Consider the following 18,190-nt stretch of genomic DNA (forward strand, 5'->3'; position numbering starts at 1 on the left):
AACAGTTCCTTCCAAGAAAAAAACAAAGACAATACAAAAGAGAGCCAAATTCAAGATCCGTTCATGTCAAGACGCCTGGACACTTTGCGTCTGAAAGACTGGAGATCATAGGCAGTATAAATTACAGACAGAGGGAGACAGTTCCAGAGATGACCTGTTGCATAAATGAAGGACTGGGAGTAACAGTTAACTCTTACATTAGAGAGTTGGACCTGGGGTTGAGTGTTATGGTTTGGTCCTTGGATGGATGCTGCATTTGCATCTCTCCACCCAGTTAATAGGGGCAAAATTGTCGGCTCCACATCATCCCATAATTTGGTTATGTTGTACTGTATGGTTGGCACCCAGTCTTGTAAATGGTTTCCAGGGTTATAGGAAACCATTACGTTTGGCACTCAATGTAGAGTCACCTTAGGAAGAAGTGGGCAGCGCCATATCAAGTGCATTAGTGAAAGGTGGTGGCGACCATCATCTGCTCAATTAATGTACTGATAGTGCTGCCTACTTCCTCCTTCACCTTTATCACTCTAACACTGTGTCTGTCTTCCTCTCTTCCGATTTCTCCCTCTCCTTCCTGTCATTTTTTATTACTCTTCTTTTTCACTTCAGGTGGCTCTACACTGAGTGAAAAGCTTAATAGTTTCCTGTAACCCAAGAAACCATTCACAGCAGTGGATGGTACCACAGCCATACAGTATAACTAGATAATGGTGTGATGTGGAACTTGCAGTGGTGTTTCTGTCAAGTGGCTGGGGCAACACAACTGTGGCATCCATCCAGGGTCCAAATCTCCACACTTTTCCACAAGGGAAGACTGATTCATTGTATGGGACATCCCTGCAGGGGTGGCTGCTTGCCTGTGGTTGATGGGTCTGCTTGGCCAGACAGACCAAAGATAATTAACATCATCATCAAGTGAGTAGATGGTAAGTCAGTACCACCTACCACTACATTAAGTGTAGTATGTATCTGTGTTGTAGGTGTACACACTTATGTGCAGGGACTACGTTGCAGGATCTGTGGCGTGTGAGTGGGCAGGTTGTTGGAAGGGGTGGTGGGCATTGATGTATGGTGTGAGGAGGCGTGTTTGTGGTGTGTTACACCTGTCATACAACCATGTGCTATGATACTGCCTGGGATCTGGTAGTGCAGTGCATGTGATATGCGTCCATTCTCTGCAAGAAATGCATAAAAAATATCAACGTGTTTGTCTTCCATACGTGATCTGTAGGAGGCTAACCTTATCACTGGTCTCAGTGAAGCATGGAGGCTGGTGAGACTACTGTCAAAAAACTTTGATCTATGATGGAAACATCAAATTTAAAAAAATGCAGTGAACAAGGTTATATGTTTACACTAACTGGTGCTCATATTCTGTATTTTCCAAATAAGGTTACAAGAATGTTAAAAGTTACTGGAAAACATGAACAGTGACAACAAACAATTATCAACTCCTGAATGCCAATGGAACCTTAAAACAAAACGACCTCACTGTAGGAAACAAGTTTCCATTCGTTCCCAATTCACACATCAGACTCAAAAAGGTTTGTTGGATAACACTGTAACTTACTGGTGGCGGCTATCCTTGAATGATGGTTGGGCAGAGCCTATCCTTACCCACATCCTGATGGATGTAAGACCAAACCAACCAAACACCATCCCTCTAAAGACAGCTGATGCCACAACAATGACATACCTGAGGCCCATTTCAGCCATCTTTGCACTCCTACTCTCACCACAGTGTTGCAATATCACTGTCCAGTGAAGGTCCTTATATTCCCAGCTCCCATACTAGTATTTGAAAATATATATTTTTAACACAACTTCTTATGTACTTACATGTCATTTCATCAATCAAGGACAATACACCACATGAAGCATAAAGATGGACACCATATTGCAACACACCAAATATTATTTCTTCAGTTAATACAAAATCAATAGTCATTACCGAAAAAAAAAAAAAAATTGGGAGAAATGGAGTTCCCCCAAGCTAAGCCCTGTATTGGACTATATAGCCCCGCTAGGGTTACAGGAGCGAGCTACCACTCCCATCGCGGCAGCCCGGGCGAGGCTCGAACTCGCAATCCCCCGATTACGAGTCCAGCGCGCTACCACTGTCATTACTGAAGGGTTACCTTATAAATGCCGCAGGATTATAATCGCCATCTTGCAACCCCTCTTTACACAAATTTACTAAATTCTTTTACTACCTGATTACGATAAAGCATTTCAAAAACCATGATGTTTTATGGATATATTGTTGAATATATAGCAGACTTCCTGAATGCAACAGACTGTGCAGGACAATCCAACTCTTGAGTGGGAAGCTGGCGGAAGCTGGCATCAGTAACGAGTGACTGCTGAAGCCCATTGTATTGTGGTAAAGGTAGATTGTGTACTGTTTGTCAAGAATGGCTTTGACCACCACCTATAGCTCAGACTGCTGTCTATGCAAACCTGCTTCCTCTTGGTAAAAGCTGAGCTTAACTACCTGCATCTTTTTATTATACTGTTTGTTTGTTTTTTTCCTGCTCTGTACTTTACTGCATCATCCTTTGGAATGAGTGGTTAGTTGTTAGGCTACTTTCATGCAACCACAGAATGTCTGATGCATACTTAACTTACTATTATTTACACCATCAGGTGTAGTGTAGATAACATGTGTTTTTGGTTGATTTCTTATTTTGGGTGTTTAATTATTGGAGACTTTTTTTTTGGGGGGGAAGTGGCCAAAAAGTGAGTTGTGGGACATTTATCCAGAAAATATCGTCATTTATAAAGACCAGAAACAGGGCCACAGTTAATGTTAAAACACCTTAAATATGACAAATTAACCCCTCCCTGTAAAACAATTAACTCTAAGCCCTTGGCCACCCCGTTAGGGATACATGGCGTCTGGCAATGAACGAATGAAAAAAAAAAAAAAATTAATTAACGTAACCTGTTTTGTGGGCTTCACCTCCATGACCCACTGTGTTTAGCCACGTATGACTGCCACCTATGAAAACCACTTAGCCTAACCTTGAAAGTCCCCAGTATCCCAAGAATTCCATCTCAAACTTTGTCTAACCGGTAATAATGGCTCAATAAACAATAAAAAATACAAAATGTGGACTATGAAGGCTGGAAATCTGGTACTTACATACCAGTATGTGTAACTAATGCAGATGGTGGGAAACAGATTATCACTCTATCAATCTATTGCCAGACGCCTTAATCCCTTATACAGGGTGGCCACAAACAAATCGCCTCCACGTCACCCTGTCCCCCCCCATTTCACTGCCCTGCTCCCAATTCACCCCCCCCCTCTCTCACTCACACCACTCACCACTTTTTAATGTGTTAGAACTGAATCAAAACAACTTGCCTTCACACACAAAAATGCTCAGTAATTGCAGGTAGGGCAGTGTCTTGAAAAATTTGTATAATGGACATAGCCTTTGCCAGAGAAATCACAAATAACACCAAAATGCAGTGAACACATCCCTCACACACCATAGAACGGGCAGTATTTGACGGCACCCGGCATTTATAGTACTTATGGTATGCCATTAGCTGGTGATCAGATGCACTAAATGCTTCTCTGTAAAAGTAGGGTTCTAATGGATAGTCATGGGTGTTGGGGAAAGCAGGTGGAGACTGTTGGATATGAAAGGACTGAACTTGCTGGTGAGTCTCTTGAGTGTGTGGAAGAGTTTTGTTATTTGAGAGACATGTTATGTGCTGGAGGCGGGTCTGGAGCCAGCTCTAGACCTAGAGACCGCCCCTAGGACCCCCGGGCAGGACATCTCCCCACCCCGACACCGGAGACCCTCGTCCTCCGTCAGGCACTTGAGTGAGGGCTTCACGCAGCTCTTCGGCCCCAGTCCTGAGGGCTGTACTCCTGTTCCCAACCCCGACAGTGCGAGGCCCTTTGCCGCACATAGCCCCAGACGAGAGAGGACACCCCTATGAGTGATTCTGTGGCCCCTGGATGCTGAGGCCCCTGGCGGAACTCAGCCCCCATCAGCAGCCGGACTGTGAGTTCCCCGCCGCCCCTCTACCCTTGCCGCCACCACACCCAGTCCCGACAGTGAGTGACAGTGAAAGTGCCGTGACAGTGATACAGTGACACTAGGGCTGGGCAATGAGCTACTCTGTGTAAGGGAAGCCTAGAGTAAGACCTGTCAGTGTTAACGTAACGAGAGGTGGAATAGTACTGTAACAGTGAAACTGAACCCAGCCAAGTTGTGAATGTAGTGTCTGCCTACACAAGCATATCTCAATTTCAGTAACGTACCCTAGCTCTAAGATCAATTGGTGCTACCAGAACCAAGGTGTGGATTAATAGTGAAACAGTGAATTAGATTAAGCAGCCAAAGAGTGATGGCAGTGCCCACCTATACGAGTACACGTGTGACTCGGCCCCCAATGGCACAGCTACCACCTAGGACCAATAATGTGCGCTGCCCACACTAAGCACGATATAGACTTCCCACGAAGCGACAGTGATTGGTTTCTCTGTCCCCAGTGCTGACTAGTGGTTTCTTTGCCCCCTGCCCCAGTGCTGACTAGTGGTTTCTCTGCCCACTGCCCCAGTGCTGACTAGTGGTTTGTCTGCCACTGCCCCCAGTGCTGACTAGTGGTTTGTCTGCCACTGCCCCCAGTGCTGACTAGTGGTTTCTCTGCCCACTGCCCCCAGTGCTGACTAGTGGTTTCTCTGCCCACAGCCCCCAGTGCTGACTAGTGGTTTCTCTGCCCACTGCCCCCAGTGCTGACTAGTGGTTTCTCTGCCCACTGCCCCCAGTGCTGACTAGTGGTTTCTCTGCCCACTGCCCCCAGTGCTGACTAGTGGTTTCTCTGCCCACTGCCCCCAGTGCTGACTAGTGGTTTCTCTGCCCACTGCCCCCAGTGCTGACTAGTGGTTTCTCTGCCCACTGCCCCCAGTGCTGACTAGTGGTTTCTCTGCCCACTGCCCCCAGTGCTGACTAGTGGTTTCTCTGCCCACTGCCCCCAGTGCTGACTAGTGGTTTCTCTGCCCACTGCCCCCAGTGCTGACTAGTGGTTTCTCTGCCCACTGCCCCCAGTGCTGACTAGTGGTTTCTCTGCCCACTGCCCCCAGTGCTGACTAGTGGTTTCTCTGCCCACTGCCCCCAGTGCTGACTAGTGGTTTCTCTGCCCACTGCCCCCAGTGCTGACTAGTGGTTTCTCTGCCCACTGCCCCCAGTGCTGACTAGTGGTTTCTCTGCCCACTGCCCCCAGTGCTGACTAGTGGTTTCTCTGCCCACTGCCCCCAGTGCTGACTAGTGGTTTCTCTGCCCACTGCCCCCAGTGCTGACTAGTGGTTTCTCTGCCCACTGCCCCCAGTGCTGACTAGTGGTTTCTCTGCCCACTGCCCCCAGTGCTGACTAGTGGTTTCTCTGCCCACTGCCCCCAGTGCTGACTAGTGGTTTCTCTGCCCACTGCCCCCAGTGCTGACTAGTGGTTTCTCTGCCCACTGCCCCCAGTGCTGACTAGTGGTTTCTCTGCCCACTGCCCCCAGTGCTGACTAGTGCACTGTTCACTTTATTCCCAATATTGTCCCAGTAGTATCTTGCGTGATACTGCTTCCCATAATCTCTACATATAACTTATAATTGCCCAGACTCCTGTTCTCATGACATCTACCTGTTCCACATATAGGATGTCAACACACGTATAAGGTTGTTGCCTTGAGTTTTTGTGTCCTGCCTCTCTCTTATTTGTCTAAGCTCTGGCCTAGAAAGAGAACCCAGCTACGCACTAGGCATTAGAGGGACTGGAAGCCAACGCTAAAACACCCAGCATAACAATAATAATTCATCCATCCATTCATCCATCATCCAATCCTACATTGCCCCAAGAGGAGCATAGGAACCCTGTGCTAGGCAAGTGGTCCTTACATTTAAGATGAGTGACCAGCCTCACTCATCCCTGTGTGGCATTATGTAAGCAATAAACCCCAACCATCTCTTGGATATAAACCTGCACCGGCTCAATCTGACTGGAGCGCCATAATTACCCACCAAACCACCAGGCGCCAAATTTTGGCTATATGGTTACAATCCAGCGTAGTAAATGGTTTCCTGGTGTACAGGAAACCATTGGCTTGTCACTGTGTAGAGTCACCCACAGGAAGATGGTAGAGGAATGAATGAAGGAAAGAAAGATAGATGAGGGAGTGTAAAGTCACCTGAAGGCAGAAGGATGAGGAAAGAATGAAGGAAAGACAAAAGGGGATGGAAGGAAATAAGGATGGAGGGGAGCAAAGAGCAGACACCCAAGTGCTGCACTACACTGAGTGAGTGGATGGTGGGCGCCCCCACCTGCCACCAATAGTAATAATAATAATAATAAGAAGAAGAAGAATATATAATAATAATAATAACAATAATAATAATAATAATAATAACAATAATAAAAATCTACCACAAGGATAGGACCCACTTACCATGTAACACAGAAGGCATGTTGGAAGTTGTGAAAAGGGACCTGGTTGTAACAGTGGTGACGCGACACAGAAAATTACACAGCACTTGTGTCTCTATAACCAACTTGGACGGCAGGCCTAGATCTGTATACCTGTGGAGGGGAGACATTGGTAATTATTTATTTATCTATCTATCTATCTATCTATCCATGTATGTCTATCTACCTATCTATCTACCTATCCATGTATGTCTATCTACCTATCTATCTATCTGTCTATCACCTATCTACAGCCAGACGTCTTAATTCCATAAGGGGTGGCCACAAACCAAGTGCCTCCATGTCACCCTGTCCCCTGCTATTTCCCAGCCCTCCCCCCAACTTACACCCCCCTCTCTCATATACCTCTCTACTCCATCCCATCCTCGGTCTTCCCCTCCCTCCACCTCTCTGACGTACATCTTCTAGTTAGTCTCTCACTCTCTATCCCCCCAACCTACACCTCCCCCTCTCTCATATACCTCTCTACTCCATCACTCAATCTCATCCTCAGTCTTCCTCTCCCCCTCTCCCCCCCTCCACCTCATTCACATACACTCTTCTAGTTAGTCTCTCACTCTCCATCCCCCCAACCTACACCTCCCCCTCTCTCATATACCTCTCTACTCCATCACTCAATCTCATCCTCAGTCTTTCTCTCCCCTTCTCCCCCCCTCCACCTCATTCACATACACTCTCCTAGTTAGTCTCTCACTCAGTAAGTTTAATTCAACCAGAATCGACAGCAATATATAAACACAGCAGAGTTCTTGTATACCCTCTCTCTCTCTCATTCCTTCCAATTTATTTTCTCTCTTCCCTTCCCTTTCTATCCCCTTCCTTCCTCACTCCTTCCTGCCTCTCTCTCTCTCTGTCATTCTTTCCAATTCATTTTCTCTCTTCCCTTTCCTTCCCATCCTCTTCCTCACTCCTTCCCCCCCCCCTCTCTCTCTCTGTCATTCCTTCCAATTCATTTTCTCTCTTCCCTTTCCTTCCCATCCTCTTCCTCACTCCTTCCCCCCCCCCTCTCTCTCTCTCTCACCTGTGTTGCAGCATCAGTAATATCTCCAACTCTTCCCACACCCAACTGTTGACAGAAGGCAGTTGTAGCAGCTCTTGTGTCTACGCCTCCACCACAACATCACTGTCGAGGGAGAGAGAGAAAATTTGAGTGGCAAAAATAAAATAAATCATCATCATCATCATCATCATCTTCAGCGTCATCATCGTCATTGTTGTCATCATCATCATCATCATCATCATCATCATCATCATCATCATCATCATCAACATCGTCTCATGATTATTTCTTCACAATACAATGATGACCAATGCAAATACCACACATTCCACTATCTATCTATCTATCTATCTGTCATTTATCTATCTATTGCCAGACACCTTAACACTGTATGGAGCAGCCACAAATAAATCGCCTCCACGTCACCTTATCCTCTGTCATTTAGCTGCACTCCCTCCAACTGACATCCCCCTCTCTCATATATCCCCACTCCAGCCCTCCACCTTATCCTTGGTCTCCCTCTCCTCTCCCCTTCCACAGATAGACAGATAGATGGATAGATGGTTGAAGTCTTTATAAACAATACAATACAAATATGGTGCTAGTCACAAAGAAGTGCTAGCCAAGAAACCAATGACTTTTTCTGCCACTGAGCTACATAAGTATGAAAATCTGGGCCAAGTTAAGGTGAAAGGAGTATAGTAAGAGGTGTAAGGTCTGTGTGGTTTATGTCTATCTATCTATCTATTGCCAGACGCCTTAATCCCATACGGGGTGGCCACAAACAAATCACCTCCACGTCGTCCTCTCCCTGCCATTTCACTGCCCTGCTCCCAGCTCACACCTCCATCTCTCATATACTTCTCCATTCCATCCCTCCATCTCATCCTCCACCTCCCCCTCCCTCTCCCCCCCTCCACCTTCACCTCCCTCTCCCCCCACACCTCACTCACATACACTCTCCTCAGTCTTTCACCCTCCATCCTCTCCACATGGCCAAACCACCTCAGTGTGTTTCTCCTAACGCTTCCTATCACATCCACACCACAACGCTCCTTCACTGATCTAACACATCCTTCATAAATAATTCCTTCTGGAGTTACATCAATTCCCAATACAAAAAAAATACCATGGCATTGTTTTAATTTCATGAACCTCCCTAGCACCTCTTCCTTGGTGATTTATTCTATACACTACACATTAATATCTCTCATCTTCTAAGTCCCTTCTAAGTCTCCTTCCCTCTTATTTTTTCCTCATTTTCCTGAACATATGTCCTATCACTCTTTTATCTATCTGTCTATAGCCAGACGCCATAATCGGGTAAGGGGTGGCCGTTTGTCTTTGAGTTAGTTGTTTTACGGGGAGGGGCACTAACCCTCCACCAACCCACCTGCTGACACATAGGGAACACATATGGTCTGGTTATATGGTTACCACCCAGCATTGTAAATGGTTTCCTGGCTTACAGGAAACCGTTAGGCTTGTCACTCAACGTAAAGCCACCTGAAAAGGAAAGAGTAATAAAAAGGGACAGGAAAAATGGGAGAAATAGGAAGAAAGGAGGACAGACAGAAAAAGACTGATAAAGGTGAAGGAAGCAGTAGGCAGCACTACATCAAGTGAGTGGATGATGTTAGAAACAGGAAGAGAGGACGACAGACAGAAAAAGACTGATATAGGTGAAGGAAAAAAGAGGTTGCAGTACATCAAGTGAGTGGATGATAGTCAGCAGCAGCTACCACCAACACACATGCAGTACAGTTTATAATACCTGATGACCAGTGTACCAGGTATATATGGAGGCAGTGGCACCAACTCAGTGAAGGATCTGGCCCTGCTGTCTCATTACAAAGTCTCCTGGAATAACCTTGTCTCATCCTCAAAGTCTTCTCCTGGAATAACCTCGTCTCATCCTCAAAGTCTTCTCCTGGAATAACCTCGTCTCATCCTCAAAGTCTTCTCCTGGAATAACCTCATCTTGTCCTCCAATTCACGTGCTATCCTTGTCACATTCTCCAGCTCACACTGCCATTATTGGATCTGTAGTAAAGGGAATAAAACATCATCCTTTCTGCCCTGATATGGTTAAGGATGCTCCCTAACACCTTTTCTCAAGTAATTTCTGCATAAAGCTCCCTAACACATTTTCCTAAATGATTTATTTTGCTTATTACATCTTGCAATCCTCTTCCTTTTTACTTCAATCATTCTAATATCACCAAACTCTGCATACAGCTCCTTAACACCTCTTCCCAACTGATTTATTTTGCTTATTCCATCTTGCCATCCTCTTCTGTGCTACATAAATCATTCAAATATCACTATACTGCATAAATAACATACAAAATTATATTAGCCAGCCACATCCAAAAATAAATCAATAAGGAAGAGGTGTTAGGGAGCTTCCTTAACAACCAAGAAAACCAGCTATTCAAGTCCTCTTTCATCCACTTACATTATTTTCATGAAAGAAGGAACCAAAGGCCAGAAGCCTTTTCTTCCTGTACTGAAATACTGACTGTTTTTGTATACCATATCCATATTATCCACTCACTTGATGTAGTGTTGCCTACTTCTTCCTCAGCCTTTATCATTTTTTTTGTTCTGTGCCTGCCCTCCTCTCTTCCTATTTCTCCCATCTTTCTTGTCAATTCTTATTGCTTTTCTTTCCTTTACAGGTGGCTTTACATTGAGTGACAAGCCAAATGGTTTCCTGTAAGCCAAGAAACCATTTACAATGCTGGGTGGTAACCATATAACCACACCATACGTGCTCCCTATGTGTCAACAAGTGGGTTGGTGGAGGGTTAGTGCCCCTCCCTGTAAAACAACTAACTCAAAGTCAAATGGCCACCCCTTAAGGGATTATGGTGTCTGGCAATAGATAGATAGATCCACATTACACGGCCGTGTCCTGTTATACCAGTGGGATATGTTAATGGAGGATTGTTGGATGGCAAAAACTGGTATGATGGAGTGAAAACTGGTATAACAATGAAAATACCAGAGCAAAAGCCAGTATGAGTGAAAAACAGGGTAGTGAAAACTGGTATAATGGAGTGAAAAACAGGGTAGTGAAAACTGGTATAATAGTGAAAAACAGGGTAGTGAAAACTGGTATAATAGTGAAAAACAGGGTAGTGAAAACTGGTATAATAGTGAAAAACAGGGTAGTGAAAACTGGTATAATGGAGTGAAAAACAGGGTAGTGAAAACTGGTATAATAGTGAAAAACAGGGTAGTGAAAACTGGTATAATAGTGAAAAACAGGGTAGTGAAAACTGGTATAATGGAGTGAAACATAGGAGAGTGAAAACTGGTATAATGGAGTGAAACATAGGATAGTGAAAACTGGTATAATGGAGTGAAACATAGGATAGTGAAAACTGGTATAATGGAGTGAAACATAGGATAGTGAAAACTGGTATAATGGAGTGAAAAACAGGGTAGTGAAAACTGGTATAATGGAGTGAAAAACAGGGTAGTGAAAACTGGTATAATGGAGTGAAAAATAGGATAATGAAAACTGGTATAATGGAGTGAAGTAATCCGTCAATTATCCGACGTAACAGAGCCAAAGGTGTGTCAGGGTAGTGGCAATGTCCAAATAATGACCAATATTCCCCCTACTATACCAAGACCCTACATATACCCAACCTTCAACCTATACCTAACCTATTTGTACAGTACCTAGGCTTAATTTGCCAGTGTTTTCCTGTCATTCAGCCATATTTAGACAAAACACACACAGCAATATCAAAAATAATTTTTAACACCAAGAAAACATTGAAAAAAAAAACACACACACACCGAAAACCCCCCAACCCCCTAGCTATACACTACTGTATGTACAGTAGCCCTGCTAATTTTGGCACAGTGTTCAGGTCCTTCTGCCACACTGAGACATCAAAACACACAGCAATATCCAAAGTAATGCTACACAATGCACAAACAACAAAAACCAACAAAAAAAACTGAAGACAGTTGGAAAATCAGTTATCTTTGTGATAGCTGCTGCTGGTGCACACACAAAAATTCCATGGCCAAATATGCCACCAGAAATTGGTTATATTGGTATGAATGATATACCACCATCTCTGCTGGTGTTTATACTGTATGATTAGCTAATAAAAACACAGAAAACTGATGAGTAAAATAACAAAACAGCTGTGAGAATAAATGGTGTTCAAGAGTAAAACTTACCTTCAAATAACTTCCCACCATCCCAGTGCAAAACTTTGCCTGCACCTTCCATGAGTTAAGCATAAGTCTAGCTGCAGAATTTCATGAGCTTTCTTGTGGATTTCACAAAATTCTGATATAACCAGTAGTATTCAAATACACTGCCAAAAATTTTAAAAAGTCAGGGGTCAGTGCTTTCAGTGCAAAGGAGGGGAGGGACTGAGGGAGTGAAGGGGGAGCTGGGATGCCTGGCTAGCAAGGCAGGGAGCACGGGAGGGTATGGAGGAGGGACAGGAGGGGGGGAGAAGCAAGGCATGGGTAGGATTTTCACCCTTCTGTCACGAGGCAGATGGGCGCTTTCCCCTGACTTCTGGCTTGTGATTTGTCTTACACGTGCATTCGCCCTTGGGAAACACAACTCCCTGTGAATGGGTGAGTTTGGACATTCAGTGTAGAGAAGGACGGGTGCTTTCACCTGACTTGTGGCTTGCGGTCTCTGTTAGACACGCGGTGACAGTTGGAAAAGGCTAATCCCAGTGGCTGTGCGACATTGGACATTCAGTGGGGATGCGTACAGACATTTTGACACCGGTTGTGGGTTGTGGTCAGTGTTACTCGGGTAGTGGAAATTCATAGGGAGTGATGTAGCATGCGACTTTGACCATTCACTACAGGGGTGGATGGACATTTTAGCTCTGGTTGTGGGTTACAGCCTATATCCCCCTTACAGCTGGAGCCCAGCGGCCACAATACCAAATGTTTGAACATGTTGGCTTTCCGTCCGAAGTTCTTGGGGGACTTTTACGTCCGGATAATAGCAAGCAAATTCAGATAATGGTTTAATAGAGCCAAGGCCCAGTACCCAAATCATGAACAGGTCCGGATACTGCACATCTGGATAAATGAGAGATTACTGTATATAACTTATGGTAAAAATAAGGTTAGGGTAACTGACCCTGCTAGCATCACCAAAGTTGAGTCTAAATTGCCCAATCTCAGCTTGAATATTGCTCACCCTTGTGGAGTGGATGTGGGAAGGTTGCACTAAAGCAACTAGACAAAATTCAGAACAAAGCTGTTGGAATTATTAATAACTCTGTTATTACAAATAAACTACCTCCCCTACAAGTAAGAAGGAATGTTGCCTCCCTTGCATTATTTTACAGATACTCTTATGGCAAATGCTCAGACGAAGTTGCGTCCATGGTGCCACCTCTCCATGCCTTCCCTCGTGCTACACGGGCATATGGTAGCGCTCATGACTGGAATGTCACTCAACCATATTGCACAACTTCTGCCATTCAGAAATCTATTATTCTCTGAACTGCGTCTCTCTGGAACTCACTTCCCCAGAGTTGTTTCCCTCCAAACTTCAACCCACAGCTGTTCAAGTCCAGTTGTTACAGATATTTTATGAATGGAGGACACCAGTAATCAGGTGTATGGATTATTATTTTTTTTTATTCATTTGTTTCTCCTTCCTGTGTTCTATTATTTAAAAAAAAATCTTATATCATTGTTTCTTGTATAGTGGATGTCTGTATAACAGAACCTGCCTGCCTGCCTTCCTTCCTTCCTTCCCTTCATCCTTCCTTCCACCCATCCTTCCCTTCTCGCACCACTGGTCTCCAGTATAGCAGATGCTCGTATAACAGAACCCATCTTCCTTCCTTCCTTGCACCTGTATCCATCCTTCCTTCCTTTCTTTCCTCCTTCTTTCCTTCCACCCATCCTTCCCTTCTCGTATAACTGGTTTCTTGTACAGTGGATGCTCATATAACAGAACCCGCCTTCCTTCCTTGCATCCCTCCCTCCTTTCTTCCTTGCACCTGCATCCAGCCATCCCTCCTTTGTTCCATCTTTCCCTCCTTGTATCATCAGTTTTTCATATCTACCAGCACATACCAGTCTTCCTTCCATCCTTCATGCTTTTCAATCTATTTTTAATTGTCATTTTTGTTGGGAAGGAAAGTGTACGCTGCCTTCATGGACTTGGAGAAAGCATATGACAGAATAGATAGGAAAGGTATGTGGAAGGTATTAAGAATATATGGAGTGGAGGGGAAATTGTTGAGTGCTGTGAAGAGTATGTACGAGGGAGCTAGGGCTACGGTGTGAGTGGATAGTGAGCTGAGTGAGTTCTTTGATCTCAATGTGGGACTGAAACAGGGGTGTGTAATGTCTCCATGGCTGTTTAATATATATATGGATGGGGTCGTAAAGGAGGTACAAGGTAGGGCAGTGGATGTGGGGCTGGCCCTAATGAATGAGGGTGAGATTTGGAAGCTTCCGGTGTTGCTGTTTGCTGATGATACAGTATTGTTAAGTGAAGATGAATGGGAGTTGCAAGGTTTGGTGAATGAATTTGGGACAGTGTGTAGGAGGAGGAAGCTGAAAGTTAATGTAAACAAAAGTAAAGTTATGGTGTTTGAGAGGAATGAAGTCACAGAGTGTGCAGTGAGGTTGGATGGTGAGGATATGGAGAATGTGAGTGCATTCAAGTACTTGGGTAGTGTGTGATGAGTAAGGATGGAACTTTGGGGGATGAAGTACGTGAAAGGGTACAGCAGGGAAGGAAGGTTGTTGGCACACTGAAAGCAGTGATGAGAAATAGGGAGGTGAGTATGGAAGTTAAGAAGTCACTGCATGATGGTATTGTGATCCCTACCCTGACGTATGGAAGCGAGGCGTGGACCTTGCAAGAGGGGAACAAGTCAAGAGTGAGAGCAGTGGAAATGAGTTACTTGAGAGGAGCATGTGGAGTGACATGGAGGGACAGGTTGACGAATGAAGAAGTGAAGGAACGTTGTGGGGTAGATGTGGATGTGGTTGAAAAGATTAGGAGAAATACACTGAGGTGGTTTGGACATGTGGAGAGGATGGAGAATGAAAGACTGACTAAGAGGGTGTATGTAGGTGAGGTGGAGGGAGGGAGAGGGAGGGGTAGACCGAGGATGAGGTGGAGGGATGGAGTTGAGAGGTATATGAGGGAGGGGGGGGTGAGTTGGGGGGAGGGGAGTCAAGTGGTGGGTGACAGAGTGACTTGGAGGCGTTTTGTCTGCGGCCACCCTTTGCGGGATTAGGGCGTCGGGCTATAGATAGATAGATAGATAGATTTTTGTTGGATTATTCTTTTCCACAATGGGAAGGAGTAAAAAACAGCAAAATACAGTAGATGCTTAATTTAACAAACTAATTCAGCCAACCCCCATTCTGTTATCTTGAATTTTCCACTAAATCGGGTTCCATAACCAAGGCTCAGTATACTGTACTGGAAAATTTTCCGGTATTTTGAGCTATTTTCTGCTAAATCCTTGAAACCAACGGTGTGGCCGAGTTGCTGAGAATGTGCACCCAAACCCAGCAAACTATGCTGACTCTCACTGCTACACACAGCTGTCTGAACCCATAATTAACACCCCCAGGAATGCTTTACTGTGTACAGAATTTCTATCTATCTACAGTATCTATTGCCAGACGCCATAATCCCGTACGGGGTGGCCATTTCTCTTTGAGTTAGTTGTTTTACGGGGAGGGGCACTGACCCTCCACCAACCCACTTGTTGACACGTACAGAGCACGTATGGTTTGGTTATATGGTTACCACCCAGCGCTGTAAATGGTTTCCTGGCTTACAGGAAACCATTTAGCTTGTCACTCAATGTAAAGCCACCTGTAAAGGAAAGAAAAGCAATAAGAAGTGACAGGAAAGATGGGAGAAATAGGAAGAGAGGAGGGCAGGCACAGAAAAAGAATGATAAAGGCTAAGGAAGAAGTAGGCAGCACTACATCACGTGAGTGGATGATGGTCGCCACCACCTACCACTAAAAATGGTTGCCAAAAACAGAATTATCCTCAATTAAGGGATATTTCCTGTTTTACACAGCAAAAATACTGGGAAAAAAATTGTAGCTACATCGGAGTTCGTTAAATTAGGTACTGATTCTACTGTATGTCACTGCCAAAATATTATCATTAAAAAAAAAAATCAAAACATGAAATTCTTTAACCAAAAAAAAAAAAAAAAAAAGTGTGAGGTTCATTGTTTAAAATTCTGGTAAAATGAATCACATGAACAAAAAAAAGGGAAGCCATAACACAACACTAATTCAAATATGGCCAGAGACGAGAAACTTACCACGATTTGTGTATTTTCCACCTGCAATATTTTTTGGACCACAAGGAGAGGATGGAGAGCAAGAGACTGACTAGGAAAGTGTATGTGAGTGAGGTGGAGGGGAGGGGAGGGAGGGGCAGACCAAAGATGAAATGGAGGGATGGAGTGGAGGGGTATATGAGACAGGGGGGTGTAAGTTGGGAGCAGGGCAACATGGAGGCAATTTATTTGTGGCCACCCCTTATGGGATTAAGGCGTCTGGCAATGGATGGATAGATGGAGTGCATTCAAGTACTTGGGTAGTGTGATGAGTAAGGATGGAACTTTGGGGGATGAAGTGCGTGAAAGGGTACAGCAGGGAAGGAAGGTTGTTGGTTCACTGAAAGCAGTGATGAGAAATAGGGAGGTGAGTATGGAAGTTAAGAAGTCACTGCATGATAGTATTGTGATCCCTACCCTGACGTATGGAAGCGAGGCGTGGACCTCGCAAGAGGGGAACAAGTCAAGGGTGAGAGCAGTGGAAATGAGTTACTTGAGAGGAGCATGTGGAGTGACATGGAGGGACAGGTTGACGAATGAAGAAGTGAAAGAACGTTGTGGGGTGGATGTGGTTGAGAAGATTAGGAGAAATACACTGAGGTGGTTTGGACATGTGAAGAGAATGGAGACTGAAAGACTGACTAAGAGGGTTTATGTAGGTCAGGTGGAGGGAGGGAGAGAGAGGGGTAGACTGAGGATGAGGTGGGGGGATGGAGTTGAGAGGTATATGAGGGAAGGGGGAATGAGCTGGGGGGAGGGCAGTCAAATGGCGGGTGACAGAGAGACTTGGAGGTGTTCTGTCTGTGGCCACCCTTTGCGGGATTAGGGCGTCGGGCTACAGATAGACAGATGGTGTGCAGAAAGTGAGACGTGTGTGGCATGTGTCAGGAGTGTAATGCTGTATGGTGGTGAGACCTGGGTGGTATAGGAAGAGGATATTCGCAGGCTCAAATGTACAGCAATGACAATAGTTAGGTGAATGTGAAGTGCATCCTTGAGTGCAAGTCCTGGGGGGGCTAGGTTTATGATGGAAGACTTGAGAGGTAGGATGGGACTGGAGTGTACTGGTGTTGTGATGAGGAGGGGTAGATTGAGATGGTTTGTGCAGAGAAAGGGTAGACTGAGATGGTTTGTGCAGAGGAGGGGTAGACTGAGATGGTTTGTGCAGAGGAGGGGTAGACTGAGATGGTTTGTGATAAGGAGAGGTAGATTAACACTACACCGGGCCAGCCTTGTGTAACTTTTCTACCCCATCTCCGGCCAGGGGATGTTTCCAATAAAGTACTTGTGCATGTCTGCTGTGTTCACCAAATTGTTGGGCCATGTATTGGAGCCATGAAATATCGAGAGAAAAAAAAAAGAAAAAAAAAAGACATGCCGTCGCAACACTGGCCCAGAATTGGTTGGCCAATAAATGAGGCATCAGTGCGTCACTGGCTGGGAACAGTGTTAAGATGGTTTGGGCATGTGGAGAGGTGTGTCAAGATGGTTTGGGCATGTGGAGAGGTGTGTCAAGATGGTTTGGGCATATGGAGAGGTGTGTCAAGATGGTTTGGGCATGTGGAGAGGTGTGTCAAGATGGTTTGGGCATGTGGAGAGGTGTGTCAAGATGGTTTGGGCATGTGGAGAGGATGCATGACAAATGGATGCTGAAAGTGACAAGTGTGGGGAACTGGGGGTTAGGCTGAGACAGGCAGACTGAAAAAGACATGGGACGAGGTCATAGTGTGTGGCTTCAGGGATGAGGCACGGAATAGGGAGGCTGCCAGAGGTTGAGCAGTGTGGGAGGTGTCATTAGGTGACCAAGGCTGGTGTATGCGTGTTGGGGCATTTATAAATGAAACAAAACAAATGATAATTCACCCCTTCCTTGGTGCAAGTGGGGGGACGGTTCATAGGGAAGATATCCATGTGTTTTGAATTTTTATGATGGTGCATACCACGTTGAGTACACCGCTTCCTGTCCGATCAGCGAAGTTAAGCAACGTTGGGTCTGGTTAGTACTTGGATGGGTGACCACCTGAGAACACCAGATGCTGTTGGCATAACGTTCTCCCTACGTGTCAAGTGGGGTTGGTGGAGCATTAGTGCCCCTCCCTGTAAAACAATTAACTCTAAGCCCTTGGCCATCCTGTTTGGGATACATGGCGTCTGGCAATGAATGAATGAGTTAACGTGAAAAAATATATACAGTACATATAATTTCATGGTTTTCTAGAATATATTTTGAGTTGGGCAATTTGAGGGTTATAGTTTCACTTTTTTGAGTTATGCACAGCCCCCCCCTCCCCCCCAGTTAAGTAACTGCTGCTAGTTCATTTTTTTGAGGAGGAGAGGTTCAAATGAAAGATTCCTATGT

At 45.1% G+C, this 18,190-nt stretch overlaps 1 pseudogene; it reads left to right on the plus strand.

The window, feature by feature from the left end:
- The first annotated feature begins 17,756 nt into the window (after positions 1 to 17,756).
- Positions 17,757 to 17,876, plus strand: LOC145391577 (5S ribosomal RNA; annotated as a pseudogene).
- Positions 17,877 to 18,190: the final 314 nt, after the last annotated feature.

This window comes from Coenobita brevimanus, chromosome 18 (genome assembly GCF_032717465.1).
Source record: "Coenobita brevimanus isolate Jiangsu-jjx chromosome 18, ASM3271746v2, whole genome shotgun sequence".
Lineage (NCBI taxonomy): Eukaryota > Metazoa > Arthropoda > Malacostraca > Decapoda > Coenobitidae > Coenobita > Coenobita brevimanus.